The sequence below is a fragment of the Brassica napus genome, chromosome C4 (genome assembly GCF_020379485.1).
Source record: "Brassica napus cultivar Da-Ae chromosome C4, Da-Ae, whole genome shotgun sequence".
Classification (NCBI taxonomy): domain Eukaryota; kingdom Viridiplantae; phylum Streptophyta; class Magnoliopsida; order Brassicales; family Brassicaceae; genus Brassica; species Brassica napus.
In genome coordinates, this window is record NC_063447.1 from 30,489,123 (window position 1) to 30,504,352 (window position 15,230).

Here is a 15,230-nt window from a genome sequence, read left to right on the forward strand (position 1 = left end):
AAGATGCTGTGAGTAAAGTTCTCGGAAAAGAGAGACCAGGAAGAGTTAGGGGGATGGGCAGAGGAGCCACTATTACGAAGATGGCTTACTTACAAGCTAGAGACAAACATGTCCAGAAGCTTGAAGCTACTCAAGCGGAATTAATTACCAAGATTGAAAAGTTGCAAAATGTTGTTATTGACTTAGCTGGAAAAAAGGTAACTTTCTTATACACTTGTCCAATTAATTGTACTTGGTGTTTCAATATGATGCTTACTTGTTTTTTTGTTGTTTTAAGACTCATAAAGATGATGTTTCTAGTTCTGAAAGAAGCAATGGTAGCAAGAGAGGAATAAGGTGCCAGATACTGGATTGGATTTCGACTGATGATGTGGTTGTAGGTGAAGGAGAATACTACTCAAGTGAACCCACATATAAGATTGGTCGAATTCCTCTGGGTCCTAATGCGGCAGCTGTAATTGTCAACTCTGTAGCAGTCGAAGATGCATGTGTCTGGAGACCAACTACAAGTATTGGAACACTTGCTGAAGCTGTAGGAGTTAAAATTGCATGGCCATCCGAGAAGTTAATATTGGACGATGTTATTGACTTCTCAAAACATGCTAACACTATCGAGTCAGAGGTAAACTGAAATTTCTTGTGTTATTTTCAAATTCACATTGAAAATCGATTACTAATATAGAATACATTTGGGATGATTATTAGACTATGGATGCATCAGTAGGAAGGGTACAAATATTTGATTACTGGAATGTAGAAGATGAGTTGATTGCTGAGGGTGTACTGGTGTCAACTGAAACTAACCAATTGGTGAACGATATTCCGCTTGGACCGAATGCTGCAGTTATAAAAGTTGAAGTAGTTGTTAAAGATTCTGCTTTCTTATGGAGACCAGCGCCTCGAATGTCAAACATGGGTGATGCACTACATCAGATCATTGCTTGGCCAATTGATAGGGCACGACTATCTGATACAACTGCTGAATCAACCAAGAAACCTAATGTGGTAAGCTTCAGATGCCAGTTAATTTGTCATCGATATGTTGCAATTCTGTGATGTTATTGTGATTGTGTTGTGTTGATCTTTTTTTTTTTGGTCTTTCAGAGTACTAGTAACAGCACTGGTAGTAGCAAAAAAGTTGGTAGACAGAAGTGTGCTCTTTTGGACTGTCATAACTCTGGACAGACAGTAGCTTGGGGTCGTGTGTTTTCAACAGATCCAGCAGACAAGGTTCATTTCATCCCTTTAGGTCCCAATGCTTCTAAGGTCATGGTAGAGGTTTCCAAGATGGATGATGCACGAGTGTGGAGAGCAAACTCTGAAATTGAAGTCATAGGTGATGCAGTAGGGAGCACAGTGGCGTGGCCTACTGATAAGGTTGTTTTCATATGAGTGATGAGTTGTGAAATTGAGAACTTTCAATTGTCTTAGTACTTTGTCATAATTATGAGTTTCATGTAATGTTGAACTTAAAAATGAGTGTATCTTTATTATAATAAAATTTCTATTTCTAAATCTGAAATTTATGTTTCTAAAAATAGTTAAAAATATTTATATATATAAAATATATATAATTATAAATACTGAAATGAAGCTACTTTAAAAGAGTATAGAAACAGTAGCACTTATATAACTGTTATGGTAATATTAACTATGGCTTTTTAAAACCGCTATTAAATAATATTTGATCGCGTTAATAAAGCGCTATTATATAATATATAATAGCATTAATAACCCGCTATTGTATATCGGAATACGATAGCAGCGCGAAAAAGCGCCATCTAAAGTCTTCGATCTATTATAACGGGCGATGACATAGCGCTTGCAATATCGCTATGGTATCTATAGATAGCGGTTTTCAGCCACTAAGAAAACCCTTTTTTCTTGTAGTGATGGTACTGTCGGCATTACGTTTTATTTTGAACACCCACTTGAGTCCAATAGGTTTGATACCTGCAGAAAGTTCAACAAGATCCCATGTGTCATTCTTCTCTATTAAGAAGATTTCATCCTTGCAGGCCTCAACCCATACTTTCAGTTCCTTAGCTTCCTCAAAACTCTATGGTTTGTTGTTTACAATCATCAGCAACCTCTCACCTTCAATCTCTTCTAAAAGTATGTAATCATCGAGGTGGGACGGCAGGGTTGATGTTCTCGTTGATCGCCTAGGAAGTGGTTGGGAGTTTCCATGCTCTTCATCACCATCGCCATCTCCATCGCTTTGTTCATCATGACCAGTCTCGTCATTAAGCTCTGTTTCTTCAACAGAGTTTTCATCATCTTGGTCATTGTTACTCATGCGTCTCAAACTTAACTCAAACCCACTTGTTTCATGCTCCTTTGTAACACTCTTATCGTTCCAATTCCACTTTTTATCTTCTTCGAATATGACATCCCGACTAACGACAATACGTTTGCTCAGAGGATCAACTAGTCGATATGCTTTTGATCCCGGTTCTGTTCCGAGATGGACCAGAACTTTAGACCTATCGTCAAGTTTCTTTCTTCCAACCGATTTTGTCCTTGCGTAGCATGTACATCCAAATACCTTTAGGTGAGACATGTTCGGTTTTCTTCCCTTCAAAGCTTCATATGGAGTCTTGCCTTCCAACGTTCTTGTTGCAACTCTATTTATCAAGTATGTATCATGCCTTATTGCTTCCCCCCCAAAACTGATGCGGCATATCCATATGCTTTAAAACACTCCTTGTCATCTCTAAGAGAGTCCGGTTTCGTCGCTCTACCACCCCCATTCTGTTGGGGTGAGTATGGTGCTGTTATGTCTCGTTTAATGCCATGTCTTTCGCAGTAGGCTTGAAAGTCCTGAGAAGTGAACTCACCTCCTCCGTCTGTTCTGAAGGTTTTCAGCTTAGTGTGTGTTTCTTGTTCAACAAGCACTTTGAAGTTCTTAAATTTCCAAAAGGCTTCGCTTTTTGCCTTGAAAAGTACTGTCCACATATAACGTGTGTGATCATCGATCAGAACGAATATATTTCTTTTGAGAGCTGGCGTTGACAGCGTAATAGGTCCACAAAGGTCGGCATGCACCAGTTCGAGAGGTGCCGTTCCTCGATAGTGGGTTGCTTGCGGGAAGGGCTTTCTCGTTTGTTTTCCTCTTAGGCAAGATACACAGGTCTCAGTACTTTGGTTTATGGAAGGTAAGCCTATGACTAACTCCTTATTGGCCATCATTCTCATTGTCTCTCGATTAACATGACCTAACCGAGCATGCCATAAGTTACCTTCTCCGCAACTCTCAACTTGTAGACATTGAACGTGACCAACTACCAAAGTCACTTTGCATAATCAATTCTTTGCTCGCGTCGTCTTTACCATCAGCTGTCCTCCTCGATCACATAGGCTTAGTGTGTCGTCTTTCATACGCACCTCACAATCCTATCTCGGTAGCCTGTCCTAAACTGACAATATTACTATACAACGCCGGTATGTAGTAAACGCCTTTCAACACCTTTTTCTCTCCACTTTTGGCAATGAACCTAATGGAACCTTTGCCCATTATATCAATCGTCGAGTCATCTCTGAACAGTACCTTTCCAGTGACTGTATCGTCAAGCTGATAGAAGAACATACGGTTACCACTCATGTGATTACTGGCGCATATCAATAGAGCCTGATTCAGCTTCAAACTTCTTAGGATCTACTTTCCTCTCATTCAGGTAGACTACTCCGTGCATCATGAGGGTATCAGCTTCAGTAGTATTGTCATCTTTCTTCTCAATGGTTTCTTGAAGTTTTAGAAGTTTATCGGGACAAACGGTCGCGTAGTGTCCAAGTTTATCACACTTGAAACAAGTGATGTGAGAAGCATCTCCACCTCGTCCTTGTCTATATGCTTCTCTTTGCTGTTGGAACGTTCCGCGACCGCGACCTCTTCCTCTCCAGTTTGATCTACCTTCGCGTCCTCTTCCTCAACCATAAGCTTCAGAGTTCGAATCAGCATACATTAAATTCCCGGTTTCCTCAAACGATATTTCTCCTTCTTCAGCGACTCTTTCTTCGTACGCCTTTAATCTTCCGACAATATCCTCAAAGCTAGTTGTCTTATGGTCAAGCATCTGTTCAAGAGACGCAACCATGTGAATAAATTTCTTTCTTGGTAGACTCTTTAAGAATTTTTTTCACAAGTTTTGGTTTTTCTATCATCTCCCCTAATGAAACAGACTTAGAAGCAATTTCGGATAGCTTGCCGGCAAAGGTATCGATTGTGTCTCCATCCTCCATCTTGAGTCTATCAAACTCTGCCATTAAGGTCTGTAACTTAGCCTCCTTTACCCTTTCGACTCCAACATATCTTGCATGTATTGCATCCCAAACTGCTTTTTCTGTATCAAACTCGCCAACTTGTAGTATCAAAGCTTCCGGAATAGATTGGAATAGCAGCGCAACGCAACAGCCATATTATTCTTTTTCATATCTCCAGTTCCAGGATCTATAGTCTCCCATACTTCGCTGACCTTAAGTGCTAACGAGGTTAACATCGGATATTTTATGGAAGCCCACCCAACATCTTTGTGTAACACGATCTCATTCTTATCATCACTCATGGTTGGAAGTAGTTTTCAAAGTTCTTTGTGTGGCTCTGATACCAAATATAGAATCACAAGTAATAAAAAGTCTTTCTCTTATTCAATCACAAGGTTCTCAAATCACAAATCATATGTTATGCAACACATTATGCATCTCCATATATATAAGTAGATAACTCCTAGTTCAAATAGTATTAGTATAAATCATATTTTCTAATCCTAGAGATAATCATAAAACATATAAGAAAAAGGAAACTTGTAATCCAAGCTTATCCAACATATCCAAGCTCCCAGAGGAGAGGAGCTCACAGGGATCCGACTATCCTCTTCTGGAGTGTTCAGCGTCTGGAGTGGACTTCATCAGGTGTAATGGCCGGACCAGGACGCTGTCAACCCTGCTTCGCCTGTTCCCCTTTTCGGAGTCGCCTTCGGGATGGTCTACGGTGCGGTGCCTCAGACCGTTCTCCGACTGTTATCTCTTTTGATCTTTGTTCTTGGTGCAGGTTCCGGTATCAAGTCTCTACTCTGATCAACTGAAACTTGAATGGCTGTTGATGAATCCATAGTTATAGCTAAGCTTTAATCATATCCATCAGATATTGATTAAACTTCTCGTGTTTGTGAGGATCTTTTTTATCCTTTTTTTTTGTGGTCCTCTCAGACTAATTTGCTGTGTTCAGCATGTTTAGATGCATTAGGATTTGATTTCATCAAAACTGATTGTATCACTTTGTGTCATTACTTGCTAATGAAAATTCAAATACTTATCAAAAAAAAAAACACGAGGCTTATCGTCAAGACTTGGACACATGGAGATCCAATCGAAACCACTGTGGGACTCAACGTCAATTCGTCATGGCCGTCCACACCGGCTCGGTGACATGCATGTTGTGACATGAGTTTTTATTACCCGACAAAGAGGATTAGAATAGGCTTCCTAGCCGTTGGGTCAAATACATTGATCCTCGGTCTAGAGAGCTGCATTTGTTCGAGTGTTAACTGAAAACGATTTGGGTAAGATAAAAGGAGAAACTCCCATACAACAACCTCATTCATGAATTTCTCAATCAGTGGGTTCTCACTTTCAAAACAATAATATTTTAATATCATATCATTAGATAATTAAATTTTAATTATTTAGAAAAAATAAGATAATTTCCAAAGCAATACATGGCAATCGAATTTCTAAAGAGGTTCTCATGTTTTATTTTAATTTTTTGTTTTCTTAAATATTGAAATACTCTCTTAGATATTTCCCTTGGAGTTTCTCTTATGATTTGAAACTAGTTTTGATGATAAAAAAACTTTGGATTTTTTTTGGTCAAACATCAAAATTAATTAGTTTTAAATATTAAATATTACATTTGAAATCTAATTTTCTCTCTTATATAGCCAGACTTATGAGAAATCTAAAAGTATTTGCATCCACCACATGGGAGTATGTCTCCTCATAATCTATTACTGGTCTTTGTGAGAATCCTTGTGCAACATCAGCTTTATATCTCACGATTTCTATTCCTCACAAGACCCATTTATATCCACTGGTTTTAACATCATATGGCGTCTTAATCATATGTCCAAATATGCCTTTCTTCTTTAAACTATTTAACCTCACGTTTCCATTCAATCCAATCTGTTCTACGAGTGCGCACTCTTATATTGACGTGGGTTCATGATCCTCGCTCATATTCATAAATTCAAGTGCTACCTTGTATGAAAATAAACCATCTTATGTCGACATTCCTTATTGGTTCCATTATGTTCCAGACATGATATAATCGATTGAGATTCATTATTATCAGGACCTTTAATACTTTGCAGCTTGGCGTCCCAAGCTACATTGTTTAGTACCTGTACCTTAGAGTCGGCCGACCTTATCTCCATGTCTGGGATGGTTTCCTTAGTAACCTCGGATTTGGATTTTGATTATCATTCTATGCACCTTTCTTTTGTTTCCGAGGATTCTTATCTTTTGGAACCTATTGGTCTACCACGTTTCATACGTTGTCTAGACTCTGTAGCAACTTGACTGTGTCTCTTCTTGGACATCAAATTCGTTGGTGCTTTACAAGCTGGTTTATATATGACTTAGTCATTCTTTTTCGGGTCAGCAAATGTGTCTGGCATTTGATTAGCTAGCTTTGTAAATGTATAATCTTTGGACATCTATTTCACATTCTTTAGTCTGAGGATCTTGCCAAGACATTGATGGTTGATTTCATTCTATTTCTCCTCCTGGTCTTAAAATAATCTGTGTACCTGGCCTCAAATATAAGCACCCATAGTTTGCTCAAGGTAATTTATTATTGTGGGAGAATCATATCCAGCATATATCCCCATCCTTCTTTTGAGGTCTCATCTTAGTTCTCTGTGGTGGAGCAATTAGTACATAGACAGCACATCCAAATGTCTTATGATGGGGTAAGTCTGGCTCTTGACCCGTTAATAATTGTGATAGGGGATATCTATGCTCACTAAATGGCCTGATGCGTATTAACTTAGGTGCATGTAAATTTCGTGTGGCCCAAGCTGTGAATGAGAGTTTTGACCTCATAAGTTATGGTCTATCAATCAGCTATTTGCGTTTTAAAAGATTTCGGCCAAAGTCGTTCTTGGTATGGACATGTATCACAGAATTGTCCACACTTATCCCCATGGACATACCGTAATCATTTAAACGCTTGGGACATGTATTCACCAGTATTATCTAGACATATAGCCTTTATTATGAAAAAGGGGTTCGTAGCCGTTTTACTGGTGATGACCTAATGAGTTTCCCTTGTGTACATGCTACACACGTGAGATTCTTTGGGATAACTCTTCTTATCTTTTAATGTGTGTCTTTTGAATATCAATTTTCGCATCATGTTTCGACCAGGATGGCCAATCCGTTCGTGCCATAAAGTGTATATTTTCGTAGGCTTTTAGCCTCTATCATACTGATCTATGCATATTCTAGGTCAGTAGAGAATGCGGGTATAGTCTTTAGCAATTATTAGCATAGCCATAGTCTTCTTTCAGACTGGCGATACCTGCTTTAGTACTTATATTGGCGTTTTTCATTGTACTTGGGCGATTTTATACATATATCTGAAGGAACTCTTTGTTTCCTTCGCACATTGTTTCAATATGGAAATCATTCATTCTTATATCTTTAAAACTCAATAGGCTGCTCTTGCTCTTAGAGCTGGGTGAATATAAGGCATCACTGATTTCTAGATGCATACCCTTAGGCAATAATATATTAGCCTAGTCATAGTCTTCTTTCAGACTGACGATACCTGCTTTAGTATTTATATTGGCGTTTTTCATTGTACTCATATAGAAAAATCATTCATTCATTTAATCTAAGCAGACAATATAATAGAAATAAATTCAAGGAGATAAAAATCAGAGAAAGCATACAAGCAAAGCAATCACACAAGTTTGATATCAAAATCAGATTATCAACTTGATTCTTTTAAGCAATCATAAGTCTCATATTCCATAAGATCATCTTGATCATGTTCGAAATTATTTTCACCATCTTTATAGATCAAGTGGATTTCAGGATTCCTCCCTTTCAGACTCTCTTCGATTGAGGTCACAAAAATGTTTGGGAGTCTTTCATATCTTAGCCCAATGGTTCCCCATTCTACATCTATGGCACACTGATTTGGTCGAGCTTTGTGGTTTAAAGGATATACCACGACCACTGCCTTGACCATGGCTCAAATTGGGTTGATACCCACGGCCTCTGCCATAGTGATTCCCACGGCCAAATATGTTATAGTGGCCACGCCCACGTCCTTTCCACCCTCCACGGCATGGCCGTGTGGTCTATCATTCTGGACGTGGTTACCTTTTTTTTTTTTTCTGCGGCCTTATTGGTATCAGGTAATGGGGTTAATCCAGGAGGTCTCAATTCACTGTTTCTCATCAGTAATTCATTATTTTGCCTAGCTAGCAATAGACTCATCCACGGACTTATAGTCCTGGATTCTAGGATTCCTCCAATCAAATAGGGCCTTTGGTAATAACACCGTTCTTTGGTGATCATATCTCGATTTTTTTAACTCTGTCCAAAGGTCTAGAGGATTCTCTATAGTTAGATACTGATCTTTGAGACTCTTAATAAGATGATGGCTAATAATTAATATTACCATGTATCAATCTTTCTCATTTGGCATTATCGCCTTTTGTGATTCATGCACCAAGTCCTTTGACTTTAGGATAAACTCAGTATCCAGTGCTCATTTCAAATAATTATCTCCTGAGAGATTTAGGGCAGCAAAATCCAAGTTGATTTTCGACATCTCAAATCATATATCAATCAATTTTTGATCTCATAAAATATTTAACATACGGCCATAAACAAGACATGCTATTAAGTCAATGCATTTCTAATAAGCAAACAAGCCACACGGCCAAAGGTGATATAATGCAATAAGGCCACACGGCCAAAGTGATATATGATGCATAATAAGTCACACAGATTTATCAAGCAAGGGTATCGACCAAACAAGCAATTTCTATATGTTTTCATGCGGCCATATGGTTATAATGCAAACCTAGCATACTGATTCTATATGTACAGGATTGGAATTATGGAACCTCAATTTAAAACAATTAGATCATGCAAAGATGATAATAATCAGATCATGCGCATAACATAAACATGTTGGTCAGAATGATATATGATGCAAACTGACCACACGGCCAAGTAGATATGATGCATTCAATCTTAGCAATCGGATTCTATATGTGCAAGGGTAATATTAAAACATTCAATCAAGGTTTAGCAATTAATCAATCAGTTTCAGGTATGAGATTTAGCTAGACTAACAATCAGATTCAATTAGGTTTTATCAAGACTAGCAATTGGATCAATAATCAAAATAATCAAACGGATTCAAGCATTACACAATTTAGGGTTTCGATCCAAAAATAGGGTTTCAATCATGAAAAACCAAAACAATCAGTTTCAAGGCTGATTCTATCAATTTTATTAATCATTTTCAAGGCTGATATTTATCAGTTTCAAGGCTGATATTAGCAAGATGGAATCAAGCAATCTGATTTTAGGAATACGCAAATTAGGGTTTAGGGTTTAGGGTTTCAATTCGAAATTAGGGTTTTATCAATCAACCAGCTTCTAGCAAATAATCTTAAACCTCAGAACAGTTGATTATATCATGAAACTATCAACCTAGTATAATATGAAACCTCAAAACATTCAATTCGGATTATGCAATACACGGATTCTATTTTAGGGTTTATCAATTCGAATTAGGGTTTATATTATAACAGATTCTAACATGCAATATTAAACCTCAAATCATTCAATCGGGTTATAAAAACTATCAATCCTAACTCACATGGATTTAAACCTCAAAGAAACATTCAATCAATCAAATAAAACAATCCATGCACACGTAATTTAGGGTTTACAGATTTTAGGGTTTCACTTTGAACATTAGTTCATTCGATTCTGGGTTCTTAGAGTTTAGGTTTACCTTAAACCTTTGATGGGTTGAATGGACCACCAAGAGAATGAGCTTACGTGGACTGGTACAAACTGGAACCTTACGCGGACTGGTCCAAACTGTTTCATTGCAGTCCACGAGTTAGCTTAGGTTGAGCTGATCGGGATCGTTGGTACGCGAGCTGGTACTTGCAGTCAAAGAACTCGTTGATCTGGAACAGTTTGATCACGGACTGGAAGAGGCTGATCGTACAATCTGGAATAGTTGAGGCGTACTGAAACTTGCAGATATCAGTCCACAGATCGATCTTGTTGAGATCAGTGGTCGAATACAGATCAGGGTCATGATCAAATAGAGGTGATCGATAGAGATTAGGGTTTTAGCAATGGAGAGAGATTTAGGGTTTATGGTCGATATTTTAGCTTAGGGTTTTAGAGATCAATCGTGCTGATAATGTGTTGTGAAAGTAACGGAAAAGTCTATATTTATTCATAACATAGAGGTTCCTTATATAGGACATTACACCGTCATAGATAAATGGAAAGATTACAAATCATAATCTCTTGGTTATGAGTCATCCACAATCTGGTTCATAACACGAAAGAGGTTGTTTCCAATATATATTATTGGACCATCCTCATCAACGAAAATTCTAGCAAATATTTGAGATAAAATTAATATTTTTTTACTACGATTAAATACAATAAAAATCAGACCAATAATAACTTTACAACTATTGTACCATTTTCTCATATTTTCCTGAAGTCTTTCAAATGAGAAATATCTATTTTTTACTCATAGTTTTCTTTATCTCTTATCTTGTAACATTATATAATTTTTTAATTTAAAAAAAAAAACTGTTTAAGATATTATTGTTGTGTATAACCAAACCGTCAAGAATAAGGGTTTCTCAAGAAGAGTATCTCAAAATTTATATCTTTTGTACAATAAAACAAAAGACAGTTAGCAATTGTGTGATTGACACGTGTTTTCATTTTAAAAATTAAACATTTTTGTAAAAGAAAATTGCTTTCACAAACGTATTTTAAAACAACCGAATACAACTGTTTATTTTCCACTATCTCCACACTTTCTTACAATTCGCAATGCCCAGAATGTCTATTAAAATTTTGGGGATTGTTTGATAGATCATTTCTTCTATTTTATAAATATTTAGGTTCATCGCACAATTAGATGCAAGTATTGTTTACATCTCTTTTATATTGAATTCTGATTACATATTTATATTAATTAATTTTATTTCAGAATTTGCAGACATCAATGAGGATTATGATGAACACCGTGGGAGCTATCAGTGGTTACTGGAGTCTCCACGTTGTTTTCGAGCCAGGTTATTTATAGTTGTTTTATTTATCTCTCTGATCTTTCATCCACTCAAGCATGTTTTTATAGCTCCATTTCTTTTTAAAGAAGGAGGAGATCAACACGTCAATCAAAATTGTTGTTTGTTGTTTTGAGTCAAAGAGTGAATTTTTCATTTCATCGGAAAATAAAAGTGAACAAATGCATATGATTGTGATTGGTTATGTCACGCTGTGATCTTTTTAATAACAAATATGTATGATCATATAAAAATTAAAAAATAAATATTCACGTTTTCTTTATATAAAATTGTTTATCATTATTTATTGATTAGTTATATCTCTCTAATATTATTTAAGAAGTCAGTTTTCTATGTGTCGATCTCACGGATGTTGATTACACTGATACTTTTAATGAATTAACTTACATATAAAATAATAATTTAATTTCCTTATAAACAAATTCTAAAAATATACACATATAAGAAAAAGGAAACTTTTTTATAAAGTTCAAAAAAAATTGAAAAACGAAAATATATGTATATATAATAAGATTTTATAATAAAAAACGAAAGTTCACAAAATAGTAATATTAAATTTTAAAAATATTTTCAAATAACATAAAATATAATTTTGAACTAATAAAATACTTTCTTTATATCTATATTTTCTTAGATAAAAATTATAAATTTATATATAACGTGATTTCATCAAAAACAATTTACACAGATAATTTTGATATTAGAAACAGAAATATTATTTCTTTTAAAATATAATTTAAACAATACAAAAAAAAATCAAAGTAAAAAAAATATTTTTATATACCTATATATTTTCTTAGATTACATATAATAATTAAGTAACATAAACTAATATATGTTTAATTGTCTAAAAATATTTTATAATGTTTAATTGTCTAAAAATATTTTATAATTAGTAATATTGAAATGTTTTATTTATTTTCATCAATTTAGTTGACTATAATATATTTTAATTACAGCAAAAAAATATCGATAAATTATATTTTACTTATATAATATTATTTTTAAATACAATCACAATCTTTTTTACTGCTTATTTTTAAGAGTTTCATAAATTTAATTAACTATAATACCTTTCAATTACATCAAACAAATATCGATAAATTATATTTTACTTATATAATATTATTTTTAACTACAATCATAATTTTTTTACTGCTTATTTTTAAGAGATATTAAAAAAAACTAAGAAAAAATTTTAAAATAAACATCGTTTAATCAAACAGTTAAAAAATATTTAATGGGATAGATATATTATATTTTATCAATATTAAAGTTATTTTTTCTTAATATTAAATATGCTTTTAAATTTTATGTTTTTTTTTTTTGGAATTTAATAGAACCATAATAAAAAAAACCAAAGCAAATCAGAATTCTCATTTTTAAGATTATTTAAAATAAATTTCAAAAATGTATCAGCTACTTACGCATGTAACATATTGATCATCGCTTTATTTTCTAATATTTTTTAAAAAAACATCAACATATAATTTGATAAATATTATGAAAATACATGCACATTTGACTTAATTATAATAAAAATAATTATACTTCATTTTGAATTTGAAAAAATATATATAACTCAACTCAAAACATATTAAAAATGAAAATAAAATATTAACCAACTATTACAATTTAGTTCTTTTGTAAAATTTATATATATTCATGAGACTTCAGAATATTATCGATTCATTATACTAATTTATGTAATTTGGAATCAGACACTTTAGTTTATTTTTTTTATTTCATTCTAAACACAATATATTTTAAGTTATACATAATCTTCATAAAATATATTTACATATCTATGATAACAACCACCTAAATGCAAATAAGAAATTAATCAAAATTTTAATATATAGAATAAAAAATATTACAGTTGAATTCATATATGCAATCTAATTTACCTAAATGATAACTAAATCGACAGAAAATCAACAAAACCGATTAGATATAATATATAAAATCATATGTATAATTAAAGTAATATAATATTATTAATATAAACGATGCATATAAAATATAAATTAATTTAAATTAAAAGTAAGTAGCAATCAATTATTATAATATATTTACTTTATAAATATTTATACTCGTGCATGAGCACTGAAAAATCACCTAGTTATTTAACATTATACTTTTTATGAATTTGTTATACTTAATAAACATGCCGGCTTTGTTTTTCCGTGGTCTGTTGCAAGTTGTACAGTAACATACTCCCTTCGTTTCAATATAGATGATGTTTTAGAAGGATTATTTGTTTCAATTTACATGAAGTTTTGAGATTTTAAGGTTAACTTTAACTTTATTAGAAACTGTTCAACCAATTAGATTTTACAGTCTTTTTTATAATTGGTTAACAGATTTTAAAATTATATCTTTAAAATAATTTTTTTAGAAAAATGTAGTTTTCTTGATCTTTGTGCACTAAGGCAAAACATCAAGTATTATGAAACAGAGTGAATAATTTATTATTCAAAATTTATTATTTTCACAGTTTGATACATAACCATTAATAATATCAATGTTTTGTTCATAATTAATAATACTAGGGTCATTTTCGCGGGGTTGTGGACAGAGTTGTTGTTTCATCTCAATATTTGCTAAGGTTATTGTAATTGTGAATTTTGTGTTTTGGGTTGGATCATTGTTTTTCAAGTTTTTTATTGTTATAGGGTTAGAGTTGTGATAATAAACTGTGTATGCATTGTTCTCCACTTATGAAGGACTAAACTGTGTTAGTAATGTGATTGATATAGTTTGTAGTGTTGTTTGCTGTGTCACTGAGACTTACTGTTTGTTTGTTTTTTTAATTTGTTTCTTGTACTGTTGAGAATGCATAAATTATATTAAGTTTGTTGAGAGTACCTTTTGTTTCTGGATATTTTTTTCTCCAGTTTAGTTGTGTATATTAAGTAATAATTTTTATTATCTTTATTATGTTTTTTTTTATTTTTTAACTTGTTGCTTTTACCGAATATTTAAAACAAATACATGAAGACTTGTAGAAATAACTATATTAAAATTCTGAGTATTTGGGCTTTAAAGGATTTTAAACGAATTTATGTATTGCTTATAAGAAGGCAATAGCATTGGCCTGTTGACATTGGACATGTAAGCTATTTTCATAAGACAAGAGGAGTGAGCAGGTGGAGATGTTGTTGCCGCTTTTGTGTCTGTTGGAATTGTCTTGTATCTCATGGTGTGGCTATGTTTGTTTATCTTTTATTTGATGGGTAATATGTAAACAAAAATCATTGTTATTTGTATTTATCATAGTTCGTAAATTACTCTTCTTTTTTGTTTAGGTAGTTTCACTGATCTTGGTTGTCGTCTTCGTCTTTTTCGTAAGCATTTGTGAAAGTAAGTTTGTAAATTTTTAAATAGCTGACCCTATAGTTTGTATTTGTTTAGCTGACTTGATGTATGTTTCGTTGATTTTTAGTTGAGGTGATTGGTTTGGTATATTTGTTTTGAAGTTTATTGGTAAGATTAGACAAAAAAGAGATGTGATCATTAATGATTCGTCTTTTTTGGGATTCTAGTTTTTGGTGTTTTGATTGTTTGAGTTGTTGTGGTTCCTTTTAAGCTGTAAAATAAAGGTTTGTGTAAAATTAGTTTGATAAGGAAGGAAGATAAATAGACAACCACAGATCTTGGGGAGGAAATATTTTTGATTATTGATGTTAGCACAATATAGACAGTAATATAAAGGAACTGTGTGTTGATTGTTTCTTACGGATCAACGAGGAGACGGATAACAACTCGAGTTGTTTCTTTGGTAAGGTCAGAGTCCTGGACAAAACGGATTTGCCCAACCACATCTGCGAGTTTAGATATCAGTTATGATATCAA